Below are 16,621 nucleotides of genomic sequence, written 5' to 3' on the forward strand. Positions count from 1 at the left end.
TATTTTCATGGAATCATAAGCCCTTGTCAGTGTTTTCAATAATTGAATATTTAGAAAGACATTAGGGACCAGTAGCTTACCCAATCCATTCATCCATGGGTTTGAGACTAGGGTCGGCTTGCTCCTTCTCGAGTAATGATATAAGAACAATTCATGGCCTCTAAGCCTAGTTCAAACATCACCAATTTTCTTAAAGTCATCCTCTATCTAGTCACGGATAGGAAAAGTAACCTTAGACCTTCGAGACTTGGCTCTTGGTGAGCTCATCTAGTCAATCATGTCCTGATTTAACTTCTGCTTCTACACACTTTCTCCACCTTTAGACTTCTTTGAGCCACTATCAAAAACTTCAGTGACCTTCCTCTTTCCTTTGGAACTAGAACCCTCCATACTTGAATCCCTCAATATTTTTGAAATTTAATTTTCTACAGTTTAGTTTCACTGCAATCTCTCTGTTCACTTCAATGTGTTATGCAAATTTCTTATGCAAACTTCCATATATAGATTTAATACATTAGGAGCATTTACTCAATTGAAATCGCACTATGATTTGCCTTGTGCAAACACAGACCTATCAGTTGCCTGCATTTAATAACAGCAGGTGGATTTATTTCAAATCTCATTTGATAATGGCGTTCACCCTTTGTTTCTATCGGCATGAATTTTCCCGATCACTCCATCGAGCATAGATGTAGCTCATTTTCCCTCATTATGATGGTTATAGCTTCCCCGATGGCTCCACCTTCTGGCTAGGTTTTACTTTCACCTTTATTTCACATCAACGTAGGCCATTCTGATGTACCTTCCTTCTATTCCTTCATGGCATTATGCCCATCGAGTATTGGCATAGCTCCATATATGTTCGTCTGATGGTTAGAAGTTATTCCGATAAGTCCTCCTTCGTAGTCCACATCTTGTTTGTTACATTGGGTCACCTTATTGGGTATCAGAACAACTCATTTTATATTTCTCCGATGATCGGTGACATCAACCTCATACTTGTGTATCTTTTTACTTCTCTAGTCTATCGGCATACGTTTCCTCGATGAGATCTCCTTTCTCTCACCCATCTCTGCTTTCTCATCGGGTATCGGTGTAACGAAAAATATCTCCTCCCGAGGAGGCGATGATAACCTGATGACTTCGACTTTGATTAATGTAACTTATCTCGATCAAGTCTCCTTCTCTATGCTCAGCTTTTTTTCCACATTGGGTATCCACATAACCTGAAACACCTCTCCGTGATGGCTTAAGTTACCCCGATGACTTAGTATTCTCCTCCTTTTTGTATTGCCTCATCGGAATAGGTCCAACCGATAACACTACCTTTGCCACCTAGTCCACCAGGTATCAAGGTAGTGTAAGATGACACTTTTCGATCACCCGATGACATCGCCAACAAGTGCTCTGCTACATCCGACATCGGCATAAGTTATTGCGATAACCTCATCGAGTATCGGGGTAACTTTTTCTCCATACTTCTAATAGTGAATGCTACGTCGATGACTCCGCCTTCTTGTTATGCTATAAGTGTAGCTCTTCCCGATGGATCACTAAATCACCAAACTTTCTTCCTACTGAGCTCAGCCTGAGAAAATGCCATCAACCTCATCAGTGTGAGTTTTTCCGATCGACACACACCCTTTTCTCCTAGGCAATCTTATCGGGGTGATTTACATTGATAAACATGATTTTATATTTTATGAAGAGAAGGCTTTCTTTCACAAATGTAACTTTCCACAACCATGCTAATGGAGTTCTAAGGCACTGAAAACATCTCTGAATGCACTCATGAACCAGCTTCGATGATGAACCCTAAAATGTGCCCTTGCAATGCAAAGACTATCATGATAAAAGTTATCAAGATGTCACCATACTTAATGCCATCCCTTAATATGCCCAGGTGATACTTGTTCATACAGATTCAGGCTACAATTGGATTTCTTTGACACAACAACATATCTCCTGCACATAATCCAACATTAAATGCTCTTATGATGAAAATATACATATTAAACATCAATAAATAGCACAAAATATTTTGCAAAAATATGTGCTAACAGGCTTCATTGTAACAATCTGGAGTCTTGCATGATGATAGGAAACCCCTTCAACAATGTTTCCACTAATGTCCATTAGAGTCCTAATGATCTTCCAATATTCACTAAACATTCTTTTGACTAAACTTAACAATTTCCTACATTTGCCAAATTTTGGTCACCCAAGCCCCTTTTTTTGGTCTATCCATCCTAGGGTCAACAAAGTAGCAAAAAATTATTGATTCTTCTAACATATCCGCATCACTCTGGACTTTTTCAAAAAGATAGATTAAATGTGTCTCACTCATATTTCTCTTAAGGTTTTCATGTTTGCTTATTTTACTAAATTATTTCTCATTGCTTTTGGAGAGGCTTGCATTCATCAATTATTGAATAGTAAAGTATTCATGTTTTATTTATACTGTAAATTAAATATTAAATTAAAAATTTTAAAGTTTTATTGTGAGTAAGAATATAGTTTAATTATAATAGTAAGATTATTTCTTGGTGTAATCATTTTTTTTTTGGTCTTTTGTAATGTTCAAATATTATTTGAATTTTAAAGTAATAATAAGATATTTTTTTCTCATTGCTCTTTATATAATAATAATTTATGTTTTATAATGATTTCTTTTTGTGTTACACTTAGCTAAAAGTGCTACACAACACTATGCTTTCACCCTAGTATTAAGACACTTATTAGTAAACTTGAGAATGACCACAGGAATAAGGCTTCAAATGGGCATCATTGAAGTAAAGGAACTATAAAGATGCAAAGCCATAACAAGAAAATTGAGGAAATCAAGTGGGCGACTGATAATATGGAACAACTGGAGCTGGAAGTTGCTGAAATGATTTAGAACTTAGCCTAATTTTGGGCTCTTATGAGTCCTGTTGGTTTTTGAATTGCTGTCTCTAGTTTGCTGGTGTTTTGTTTGTCAGTTGTACTTTTCTTTGGTGCTGTATTTTGCATTTTGATTCGCTTTAATGTAAATCTTTTGATCTTTTGACTGTAATGGGTTTCAGGGGCCCATCAAAACCTGTTTTCCCTTATTCAAAAACAAATTATTTTATTTCAATTAATGTCAATATCAATTTAGATTAATCCATGCATTTTTAAGAAAAAAATTTAATTATAATTTTCACTAGAAACTAAATTATGTTTGATAAGATTATTTTGTTCTGGTTTTAGTGGTGTTTGTCTCTAGTAGTGAGACTTTATATTCAACAAACATTTTTTTGAATGTGTACTATTATTCTCTTTGATCAGTTGGGTGAGCTCTCTAGGTTTGTTACCAAGGATATTTCAAGGTTTTGGCCTGCAGAACACAATGGATCGCGGATCTGCTGCAGGTACTTGTGAACTGGGTTGTTCATATCTAGGATTTTTCAATTGGATCCGTACGATTTTGTTAATAATTGTATTATTTTGTTTCTTTCAGATTCCAGGCTTATCAGATCTGCTAGTGTTGTGGAGAGCGCAAGGGTTAGGAGGGCTTTGAGCAGATAGAGGCGAGTGGAACGGGAGATCGATATGTGGACAGAGCTGCTGCGCCATGGTCCTGTGGAAGGCAAGAAAGTCTTCTACTGCTTCCAAAATGGCGCTGGGCGAGAGAAACGGAAGAAAGAACCAGAGAGATGTAAGTAGCCAGACAGATTCTTACGAGTTGTTGTTCTTTACATTATTTTTAAAACTAATCTAAAAAATGTATGTTTTACCCTCAGTATTGAAGGTGCAAAACTGGACTTCATTATTCCGCTCGAAGAGGTCAACTGACAAGAGCTCTGTACAGGTATGAAAGCCCGTTAAAATATTCAAGCCCGTCTATCAAATTATATGTTTTATAAATAAGATTGCGGCAAATTTCTGAAGAATGTGTATTGATATGCAGGAAGAAGAAGTGGATCCCGGATCTGGAGCAAGTAAACCAACCGGGTACATGTAATTTTATAAAACGAATTGGGTTGTTCTCATCTAATTATTTCAATTCGGTACAATGTTGTAAACAATTCTATAGTTTTGAATTTACCTGAGATACTAGGCTGGGTTTTTTTAAAGTAACCCCAAGTTTAGGGTAACCCCAAGTAATTGATCGCGGATCTGAAGCAGTTAAACCGACTGGGTACTTGTCATTATATAAAACGAATTGGGTAGTTCACGTCTCGCTTTTTCAATTCCGTGCGATATTGTTTATCGCCAGAATAAATGTATTATTTTGTATTTGGATTTGCCTGAGATACTCAGCCGGTGAGCCATCTAGGGTTTTTTAAGGTAGCATCAGTTAGGTAATTTCAAGTTTAGGGCCGACTGAACATAATGGACCATGGATCTGGAGCAGGTAAACCAACTGGGTCGTTGTGATTTTATCAAACGAATTGGGTTGTTCTCAGACAGTTTTTTCAATTCGGTACTACGTTGTAAATAATTGTATTGTTTCGTTTTCTTCAGATTCCAGGCTAATGAGATCTGCTATTGTCGTGGAGAGCGCAAGCTGTAGATGGAAGCCAATTGAAGCTCAAAATAGGAGATACGTGTCCATTTTCGCTAGTGGAATGAGAAATCCGTCTTTTGAGCAAATAAACCGCATTTCTGCAGAGCTGAAGCCTCATGGTGTTGTAGAAGTTTATAGTGGAGCTTGCAGGAATTATTCCTTTGCAGTCCTGCAACACTGTTTTCTCTTTTTGTGTAGTGTAGGGTTTCATAAACAGAGTCTGAATGAGGACATTCTAAATAAGAAAATGTAGTAGCACATGGTCTATATTGCTGTGATGCTACAAAAATAAGATACGTTTAGAGATCATGTACCACTGGCATAGTTTATATATATATATGAATGATTATCTTTTCATATTTGGATTTCAGATAGATTTGATGAGAAAATGTTGTTCCTTTAAACTTCTTTTAGCTTCCTTAATGAAACCTCAGATATGGACTTCGTAAATAATGTTCCCACCCACAGTAGATAATGCTCTCTCTGTGTATTTTCTGATGAAAAACCGTGGAAGGGGTTGCTTGTTTTAGCTTTATGCCTTGCCTGGTACTTTTACCCTCTCCCGATCGTTATGGTTAGTGGCCTTGCGTAGAGTTTTAACTTTGTCTTGGGCAGAGGCGCCCAGCAGACCATCACTTAGGTAATAATTTTTATTTATCAATATATCTTTCTCTTACATACCAATACATTAAAAGTAATTTTTATGTAAACTAAAATAATTTAATATTCTGGTAATCTTTGTGGCAACACTTCTCCATTAAGACTTTCCTAAAAAAAGACTGAAGATTTGTGAAGAAAGGTATTCAAGGCAGATATTTTTGGGAGATTTAAGTAGGGTTATAAGAAATATAGATGAAAATCTCACCATTCCTCTTTCTAAAAACTATATGGTGATGATAAGAAAGGTAAATTCCCTCCACTATTTCCCATTTCTTATATTGAAGATGAGAAGCCCTTTCAGACTGGAAAATTGGGAATCAAGAAAAATGTGAACTTCTTTCAATTTTCAAGATTTAAGAGAAAAATTGGATCAAAGATTACCTAGAGGCTAGTGGTGTTACGTTATTTGTTCCAAAAGATAATATTAATGCTTGGGTGGTAGAGCTTGAAGAGATTGTTGAGAAACTTGGTCCTAAGCCTCCAGAGGAGTCTATTAGCTTCCCCATTACCCATCCTATCTAGTTTGTTAATGAAGAAGTCCTTGTACGTGTTCAGCTCATCTCGGGCATTCACTCTTCTCTTCTCTCCTCTGGTTCACATCATGCTTTGTTTGAGACATTTCAATTTTGTTTTGATTGTAAATACTGTTTCTTTATCCTTGTTGGTACTCAATTCCTCTTGCCTTTGTTGGGTAATTTTGTTTGTTTCTTTTTTGGCATGTTTTTTATTAAAATAAAATAGGTTTTGAAGGGACGTGAAACCCTTTTCAACAAAACCATCCAATCATAGAAAATAGATGGTAACCAAGAACTTGACATAAGCCAAAAAAGAACACCAAAAATAGGGGAACAAACCTCGAAATGATCAAATCCTCAAACAATATCACCATGGCTATCTATTGTAGTCAAGAGGATCGGGTTTGAGATCAAATCAACACTCGATGAAAAATAATGGTGAACAAAATAGGAGGAAGGTTCCTTTTTGCTAAAGATTGCACTGGGGAGATTTCACATGGGAATGTAGCAAGGAAAGAAATGAGTTTCTAAATGGTGGTCTTTTGAGAAAAAATAGAAAGACAGGTGGGGAAGACGATGCTGAAATCATAGATCAATATTGATTCATATCCAAGGTTCTTATAGGAAGATTGGGGAAGAAATGAAGAAAGGAGGGGTAGAGAAAAATGGAGGAATGTGTGAGTCATTTTAAACTAATGAAAGAAATGAGATGATGCCTTGTGTAAATATATGAACAAACAAAATACCTATTGGTAGAGAGGAAAGATTGAGAAAATAGAGCTTCTAGATGCACTCAAAGTTTTGGGATCACTATCCCAAAAAGGAGAGGAGTTTCCAAGGTAAATTTTCAGGAAACCTTAGAATAAAATGGGTTGGAAGAAAATATATTAATGAAAAATCCTAGAGGGGACATCCCATTAGAGACACAAATAATGGGAAGGGAGGGAAGGTATCTCTTGGAATGAAAGGGAAAGGGATCATGAAAAAGAAAAAGGAGGGTATAAACAGAAAGAAAAACCCAGGCAGTAAGCTATTTGTCATGTCTTCAGATCTCATGACCTTCACAGTATGCAAACTAAAAGAACATGCTCTATTTTTTAAATGCGGAGAAGAGGGAGAAAGTGCTCAAGGGATAATAGAGTGGTAGAGAAAGACATACGTAGAAAAGGTAAGCATATGACCCCTTCAGAATGATGTGTTTTTTTTAGAATGTATGAATATGAATCTAAAGCATGAAATCCTATATGGAAGCCCTTATTTTTTAAAGGCAATAATTTTAGTAAGATTAAGTGGAGTCCAAATTTTGACCCAATGAACTTATAGACTAATAAAACAATCAAATGGGTGAGTTTGGTGGGCTTACAGATAGAGTTCAGGAGTAGAGAGGTAATTATCAAATTAGGAGGATCCTTAGGTAATTTAATAGGGGTGGCTGAGGAGATTTTATATGGTAGAACAAAGGATGTGGCCAACATATGTGTCGAAATTTATATAGACATAGGGATTTATAGTGAGCTATAGATTGTTTTAGAGGGAGATAGATGGAAGTAGAAAGTGAGGCTTCTAATTAATAATCTCCTTCAGTGATATTTATTAAGGGAAAAAGTACAATTGGGTTCTTGAAAAAACCTAGAGATAGGTGAGTGGTGTTATACTAAATTAAATGGATTAGCGAAAACTATTCAAGAATGTATTAACCTTTGAGGTCTAAGTATGAGTTTTATGGAATCAATTAGATAGAATAGGAATAAACATCACAAAATGGAAAATAAAGTGCATATATCCCTTCAAAGAAATGAAAGTAGATCTCATCTATATCAGTAATGGATGTTGTCTAATCAAATTGAGAGGATTAGAGAAGTGAGGAATTGACTATACCCAGCAATCAAATTATTGAAAGAGAAATATAGTTGGTGGTCCTCCTTAAGGATACATAGGAGCTTACTCAGACTATTTGGCATCATTTGGAGGAAGTAAGACAATAAATGAGGGAAGCATAACAATATCATTAGTGAAGGAGAATGATAGTTGTAACCAAGCAAGATTTATTTTTAAAGAGACTAAGTCTTTGGGAAGAGAAGAAGGAAAGATTATAGATGTAGTAGAGAAAGATGGTGTGAATACCCTAGATGAACAATGACATTTGGTAAATTTGAGTGGAGGAGTGGACTGGAATCTTCATTAGGAGAGATAATAAGGTTGTAGGAAAGAAGACAAAAAAAGATTGCAAGGTAGGAAATGGTAGTAAGGAGAAATTTATGGACTTGGAAGACATAAGAGCAGAAGATAGAGAGGAGGAATTTGAACAATTCGAGTTAGATGAAGAAAGAAGAATAGAAAAAACACCATTAGAATAGATCATATCAAGGATCAAGGGTCCTAGAATCATATAGAAAAATATGAGGAAATATTCGAGCAAATCAAGCGTGTATATAGAATCCTTAGTAGGATAGATAGGAAAAAGGAAAAAACATCAAGCTCTGGGAAGAGGCTTAGCCTTTGCTAGTCACAATAAAGATCATCACGTTGAATTTTAGGGGCATCATTGCTCTTCACAGATGGTGTTTTATTAAGAACTAAATTAAAGTTATGAGATTTCCACAATCCATTATGTATTTCTAGTATATTTTTTCTGGATTTGATTGTGTGTATTTTTTTCCCATCAACATTTCGAATCACACTCCGTGATTCATCATCAGGATGAAAAGAATTCCTCCCTTATGTTGAAGGCATATTTCACAAGATCTCAAAAATCCTTGTGAAAAAAGGTCTCCGTTGTGCCTTAAAACCTATTTCCACCATCAAGAGGCATACCCCACCACTTAAGGACACCAGGGATGCCTTTTCATAGTTAGGTGTATACAAGATTGTATGGTCCTATGGAACTCCATACATTGGAGAAACAGGTCGTTCATTCATGACTTGAATAAAAGAGCATAGTGCCGACATTAAGCATGAACGTGCCCTCAAATCAGCCTTAGCTGAGCATTCATCAACTACCAAGCATCATATTTGTTTGGAGGACACTTAGATATTGTGTAGGGAGAGTAACTTTTTCAAGAGGAAAGTTAAAGAGGCCATTGCTATCATTCATCACCCCTCCAATCTTAATCGAGACGATGGGTTAAACCTCAGTATCTCATGGCACCCTCTGCTTTTTGCCCTCCAGTATCATCCTCGCCCCCCTCCTTGACTTCTCCTCCTCTTTCTTTTTCCTTTATGCATCTCCCTCTCCCCCTTTGGTTTATTTGCTTATTTGTATTTTTTCAATTATATATTCGCATATAGACATATACATATGCATAATTTTATATGCACATTTCTTTTGGTATATGTATATATATATATTCTTATTTGTTTTTGTGTATTTGTCTTTTGGTTTATGCATTTGTATTTATTTATATATTTATATTTGTATATTTATTCATTGAGTTTTATCATTTTTGACCCTATTTTTTCTTCTTTTTTGATTTTTAGTGGTTTTGACTGTGTTGCTTGGCTTTCCTTTTTCCTTTTCTTTGGGTGGTTATCCCTAGGAGTTTTTTAGGTCTCCCATCCTTCAGGTGGTCTTTTTTCTTTTTCTCTTTCCTCTCTCCTTGTTCCTCGTGCCCTCCTCCACCCCTGTACTCTTTATATTTTGTCTCAAATCTGCAACTCAACATCTTTCATGTCTTGGGAATTCTTTTCATCCTGATGATGAATCACAGAGTGTGATTTGAAACGTTGATGGGAAAAAAATACACACAATCAAATCCAGAAAAAATACTCTAGAAGAACTAAATTGATTAATCAAAAGCAGAGATATGTTTACTGCAAGACACCAAATTAAAAAATGAGGAAAGTGAAATGAGACTTATCAATTGGAAATAATGGAGAGGACATCTTGTTGGATCTAAAGGAGCCTCAAGAGGTCTAAGCGTTCTATGGAATATTTTAAAGGTGGATGGAAGTGTGATGGAAGATATTTAATGGTGGATTATATTTATATGGAGGATGTTATAGACAAATGATAATTCTTACATCATAAATGTTTATGGTCAACCCAAATAATGCATAAAAGGGAAATTTGGTCAATTTTAATAGATAAAATAGAAGGGTTTGGAGGTGAAAAAGGTTTGGTAGAGGGATATTTTAATGCAACCTAAAATAATCAGGAAAAATTGGGAAGTATAAGGAAAATATTTGTGGTTCAATCTAACTTCCAAAACTTTCAATGACATTAAAAATCTCAAGGATTTATAGGAATTTAATGGGACGTTTACATGGACAAATTGTAGAAAAGGTTTCACCAATAACGTAGAAAGATTAGAAAAATCCTTAAGTGCAGGCAATTGGAATAGTCAATTGTACTTTTATAAAGTCTTTGTGATCCGTTTTGCTGGATTAGATCACTATCCTATTCAACTCTTGTCAATTCAAAACAATCAAATAGGGGGTATTCCTTTCAAATTTAAAAATATATGGCTAAGAGACCCAAACTTGGAGGTTCTGATTGCTAGATGGTGGGATGAGGTAGAATATGAAGATCAAACATATATGTATCAGTTAAATATGAAGCTAAAGTATATTAAGGAGAAAATTAAAGTGGAAAAAATATCAATTAAAGAATATCCTTCAAGAAAAAATTAGAATACAAAAAGAATTATCAAATTTGAATGAAACAACTATAGAAAAAGGAATGAGAATATGAAAATAAAATGTCACTAAAGGCAGAGTTATCTTAAATGATGCCAAGAGAAGAACGTTTGTAGAGAAGAAATTCTAGGTAGATTTGGCTCTAAGAAGGAGATAGAAACAAAAAATTGTTTCATAAAATTTCAATAGCAAACAAGGGAAGAAGTAGATATCACAGGGGCTTCACGAGATAGATAATATTATATCACATGCATTCATATTGGAGGGTACAATATATTGCCTATTTTTCAAAAAGATGGGGGGGGGGGGGGGGGTGAGGGCTGGTTTAATTTGGGCTATAAAATAATATAATATTTGGTGAAAATAGGGGGCTTTTAATTCAGGTTGTGTATTGGAAAGGGGTGATAAAAAATAATTTTTGAGAAATATTTTTTGAAAATAGGGGAATAATTTAGTATGCCATGAATGCACGTGATATAAAACAAGTTCACTAACTAAAGCCACTAAGGTAGATATCCATACATCTCAAGAAGTATGAATAAAAAAATCAAACCCAGCAGGAAGTAAATGTGGAGGTAGTTATATTGTTTGAAGGAATTCTAAACAAAGAAGTGCCTTTGAACAAGGAAGTAGGAGAGGAATTCCTAGAAACAATACCAATTATTATTTCTAATGAACAAAATAAAGAGTTGTTTAAGAAGGTAACAAAATAATATGTCAAAAAAGTAGTCTTCCCAAGGAATCTAGATAAGGCTCCAGGTTTGATGGATTCCTAGCTGGGATTTTTTGACACTTTTGGGAAATAATAGCAGATGATATCTTCAAGGTAGTGGAAGAATCAAGGAAGAAGAGAAGAATTGTTGGGGAAATTAATCACACATTCCTAGATTTGATTCCAAAGAATAATATTGTCCACTCAATGGGGGATATTAGGCCAATTTATTTATGTAACACAACATATAAAATAATCTCTAAAATTATTGTAAATAGTTTTAAATTAGTCTTAAGAACTATATAGCGGAAGAATATAGTGCCTTTATTCTGGGACGATCAATTCTGGAAGGCAAATTATAATAGACCATGAAGCAGTTCATTCAGCAAGAAACACAAGATGGGTTAGTATGATTCTCAAATTAGACATCATGAAGGCTTATGATTTGGTAGATAGAGGATTCTTAAAAGAAGTTTTATAGAGATTTGGTTTTAGTAAGGACTGGATAGAATAGATCTATAGTTGCATATCTTCACCAAAATTATTAGTGCTAATGAATGGAGCATCTCAAGGATTTTTTAACATGCAAAGAGGAATTAGGTAAGGCAATCCAATTTCCCCCTTTATTTTCATCATAATGGCATAAGATCTAAGGAGTGATAAGAAAAATTAGAAATGAAGGTTGTTGGATTGGAATTAAAATAGTAGTTGGGATGAATTTAGTAACACATCAAAAATTTGTTGATGATACCATCCTCTTTGGTCAATCATTTAGGAGAGAAGCCATGACAATTAAGAAGATTTTGAATAGATATTATAATGTCTTAGGTAAACAAATAAATTCTAATAAAAGTAAGGCTTTTTCCTTGAATACATAGCCAAGTCTTCAAAGAGATATAGCTAGAGCTTTAAATCTTAAGGTGACCAATCTTCCAAGAAATTTTTTGGAACTCCACTTTTTGAAGGTATAAATAAAAAAGTTTACTAGGAGAATTTAATTAATAGGTATTTTAACAAAATGGGTTCTTGGAAAGGAATACGACTATCCTCTGCAAAAAAACTATTACTGACCAAATCTATTTTATCACTAATGCCTATTTACTCAATGTCTAGTTTGAAAATCCCAAAATTAGTTGACAAAAAATTGAACAAAATTATGAGAAGATATTTCTAGAATGGAGGTAAAGATAAAAAAATAAATTTCTTATAGCATGGGAGAAGGTATGCAAACTATTACTGACCAAATCTATTCTAATGAAGTCAGCAATGGGAGAAAAGTTAGCTTAGTAGTTTTACTTCAATGGAGAGAATAAATGGGTCAAATTATTAAGAAGGAATCACCTAGATAGTGATGATCCTACTAGTATTCTAAAAATAAGGGTGTCTCCAAGGGGATCAATGATATGGAACTATATCTTGGAATGTAGAGAAATATTTTTGAGGTATGTAACATGGGAAATTGGTGATGAACTTTCTAGTCTAACTCATGGAATAAACATACAATTTTGGGGAATCTCCAAAATAAGGAGGAAATAAAAAGGAAAACTCTAAGGATTTGGGGATCAAAAGTGAAGTATTATGGGAAACTAATGGTCTCACAACTTGGAAATGGAAATATTTGGATAATTTAGAAGCTCCAAGTCATCAGAAAGAATTATTAAGAGACTATTAAAAAAGAGATGTGTGGTGCGTTCTCATGAACCAAATAGGATTAGATGGCATGGCTCTAAGACTGGCTCTTATACAGTTGATTTAGGATATAAAATCAAATAATTTGCTATTGTAAAAGTTGAATGTCTATGTAAATGTTTGTAGAACAAATAAATCCTTCCAAAAGATGGGGTATTTGTGTGGTTGGCTATTCAACATAAGGTTCTCACTGAGGACCATATGGAGAAAATGGGAGTTGTTGGAGAAACCTGATGTATCCTCTATAAAAAGAATAATAAAAATGAGGATCATATTTATTTATATTTCTCCTATGCAAGGAGGTGTTGGGATCATTTTTTGGGCAAGTTGTATTTTCAATGCCCTAACCCTTGAAGTCTATTGGATTAGTTTAAAATATGAAATGTTTTGGAAAAGAAATTATTTTTTGCTAGTCTCTGGAGAATAATACCTTAAATGGTGGGTTGGGAAGAATGAAAGAAAGGAATCATAGAATATTTTAGGACAAAGAAATGCCAGAGGAAATATTCATTCAGAAAATTGAAGATCAAGTAGTGGATTTGGTTAATACAGCTGCAAGAAATTAGCTTGTTAAGAAAATAGATTTCACTCTATGCGATGATGGAATAACAAAGAGAATTAAAGGCTTAAGAGTCCCCAAAATTTGAGATGCAAGAAGGAATAAGGAATCTAAAATAGATAGAAATAATCGTAAATGGTTTCCGCTAGGAAGGATGGATTAAAATTAACTTATATAGGGCTGCCAGAGATAACCCAAGTGAAGGAGGGTTAGGATGTATAGCTAGATATTTTGAAGGGAGAATTATTGCTATAGAGTCTAAAGCTTTAGGCAAAACACCAAATGATATAGTAGAAATCAGAGATGCATTGTTATGGATACAACTTGACTTTAAAGTAGGAGTAAAGAAGATTCATTTGGAAGGAGGCGCTCAAATCATACTTAATGCTAAACAAAAAATAGATCTCCTAATTAGATGTTGGCCAAATTGTTATAACCATATCAAGAATTAATTAAGAAATTTTATGACATCAAAATTATTAATATTTATAGAGAAGGGAATATTGAGGCCAACACCCTAGCCAAAAATGCAATTAGAATTCCTAGAAGAATCGAGAGCCTAGTGTAAATAATACAGTGCTTGGAGTAGAGGGGAAATACAAATTTCAAATTTTGACCATTTCTTAAACTATGCAATGTTGCATTAAATACATTAATATTCCTTTGAAACAACGCATTTTAGAATAATATCATAGCAGGGAAATTTGATCTTACCAACTTTAATGGGACATGTTTTTGAAGGTTCGCATTAATTCTAGTTGTAACCCAAGTAAATTAGAAGTAAAATTAATGGAGGGTTGGACTTTCCCATCTATTTGAAGACACAAATTTTTATACAAATGATTAGTTAGTAGTAGTTCAGGTAGATATAAAAGTGATGTAAATTAGGAGAATAAAGATGTGGTAGAGGATAAACTTTGGAGACTTCCCACTAAATTAGTCAACCAGCCTAGTCATGTTATGAGTTGCCAATGAAGCATTCTTAAAGTCTAGGAGAATAAAAAAATGTGATTAAAGTCTATCATCTAATATCAATATTTGATGCTTGAAAGGAAAAATTATATCACCGATATGTGTGATCTTTTATGGTGGATGCGAAATTTTATTAGAGATGGTGGAGATCATGAAAATATCCAAATGTTTTTCTTCCTTTCAAGAGGTTTCTATAAATGAAGAGAGCACAACTTAGAGACAAAATGGAGACCCAAATTTGATTAGTGTGACTAGAAGGAAGATGAATTTCTTTAGGGGAAATAATGGATAGGAGATTTAGCAGAATCTTGAGGTATAGTCATTATTTAGTGTTATATATGATCAACTCGGTTGTTTGAGAGAATTTTATAAGGACAGATCATTGATTGATATCACATAGATTTAGATATCATAGAAAATCTTAGATAGAGGCTTGAAAAATCCCATGGCTAAAGAGCTATGCAAATTAGTCTTCAAGAATCTGATTTGGGAGGCATGGATGACATTCTCAGAAATATTGATAATTTTTGGATCCCTCTACCCAAATAAATTAACATTTATAGGATTAATAAGTGCCAAAAATCCCAATAATTTTAATGGATTACGAAGGTGACTATCAAAATAAAAAAGAGGCGGCAATAAAGAGTCTCAATTTCCTTCTGAACTAGACAAAGAAAGTGGAGAACATAGCACCTTAACGGTTCTTAACCTTCATTCGACAAGAAGGCCTAGAGGAATAGATTCATGCAGTTGAGGTGGATAGAGAGAACCCCATACAAAAGGACAAGAGGTACATAGAGGAAGAAGGTTAGGATTAAAGGAGTCTTGCTGTTTTTTGCCTTTTAGCAAGTAGAATGAATTGTAGGTTTGAATATAAGAGAACAACATATTTACTAGAATCGAGAGCAATATTTGAAGGTAAGAAAGAGTGTTTATTAAATATATAAATTTATGACTATAAAGATATCAAGCCTTGAACTAGGCGGTAGGAGATGTGAATTAAATTTTTGGTAGAATTAGATTCAAATATTGGGATAAACCTTTTATTTCCCTTTCAGTTCTATACTTTCTATAATCATATTTTTTTCAATAATATATGGGGACTATTCCTTACTTGTAGTTTATTTATAAAAAAATAAAATTATACTTATTTATGATATTTGTTGGCATATGTGCAGAGTATGATGACATGATGATATTGTATGTTGTCATTGATGTCAATATGCAGAAGAGTGAACCGGTATATTGAAGTAAGCAACTGGCAAGAGAATCAGTATGATGTTGTGAACTGACACATGTGAAAAGTGAAGCAATATGATTGTCCAAGTGAATCGGTATGTTGGAATGTGAACCGATATATGGAATGTTTTGTATCAAGGTTTCATATGGTATGACTACCGGTTGGTAGTCTTAGCTTTGGGGTTTCTGGTTGAAGTGTTCCATGCCTATGTGATTCAACCGATGACATCGTGTGATGCATTAGCATTGTAATGAAGAACAGATTATGTTGCCACATCAGCCTTGTGCACGTGAAAGATCTTTCATGAAGGAGATTGATCCTATCTACCTCGGGAATGTGCGAAGTCTCTGTAAATGGTGGAGAACACATGATGGGTTATCAGCCTCCAAGAAGCAATGAAGAACGAACATTGGAGAAAATCTTGAGATCTGATCAAGACTGTTGTATTCAATGCAATGTGTTCAACGGTTAGGATTGAACTGACTAAATTTCTTAACCTAAAATGTTTAGGGTTTAGGGTTTATGCTACCGACCTATCTGTTTCCTATAAGATCGATGTTGTTTTTCATGTTGAGGTTGTTGGCAAATGTTGTGTGTATATCTAAGAGTAGAGATACATGATTCTTGCTAGACCAGATAAAAGAATAGATACCTGCATAGTGTAATTGCAGAAGGAAGGAACTAAAGCCGATCTGCATTGGCATTGAGTGTTGTTACAAGATCATTGTAATACCTGTTGACCTCTAACCACTTCAACAGTCAGAAAATCCCTTAACAGGGTAGCTTTAACCGACTTGCTGTAAATCCTTTAACAGGGTGACTCAAAATCATTGAGTTCTTAAAATCCTCTAACAAGGTAACCTTTAATAGGGTTTAACCCTTAACCGGGTATTCTAGCCATTCCTTAACCAGGTGATCCCTAGTAGGATCGGTTCCTAACAAAACCTATTGTATCAGTCCTTAACCGGACTAGGCTCCTAACAGAGTGAACTTCAAAAGGGTTCAAAGAACAGCTTGTGGGTATTCATCCCCACCGTGGTTTTTCCCAGTTGGGTTTCCACGTGAAAAGTATGTGTGTCATGTGTGATGCCTTTGCATGTGATGCTTT

Source organism: Cryptomeria japonica, chromosome 3 (assembly GCF_030272615.1).
Source record: "Cryptomeria japonica chromosome 3, Sugi_1.0, whole genome shotgun sequence".
NCBI classification, from domain to species: Eukaryota; Viridiplantae; Streptophyta; class Pinopsida; order Cupressales; family Cupressaceae; genus Cryptomeria; species Cryptomeria japonica.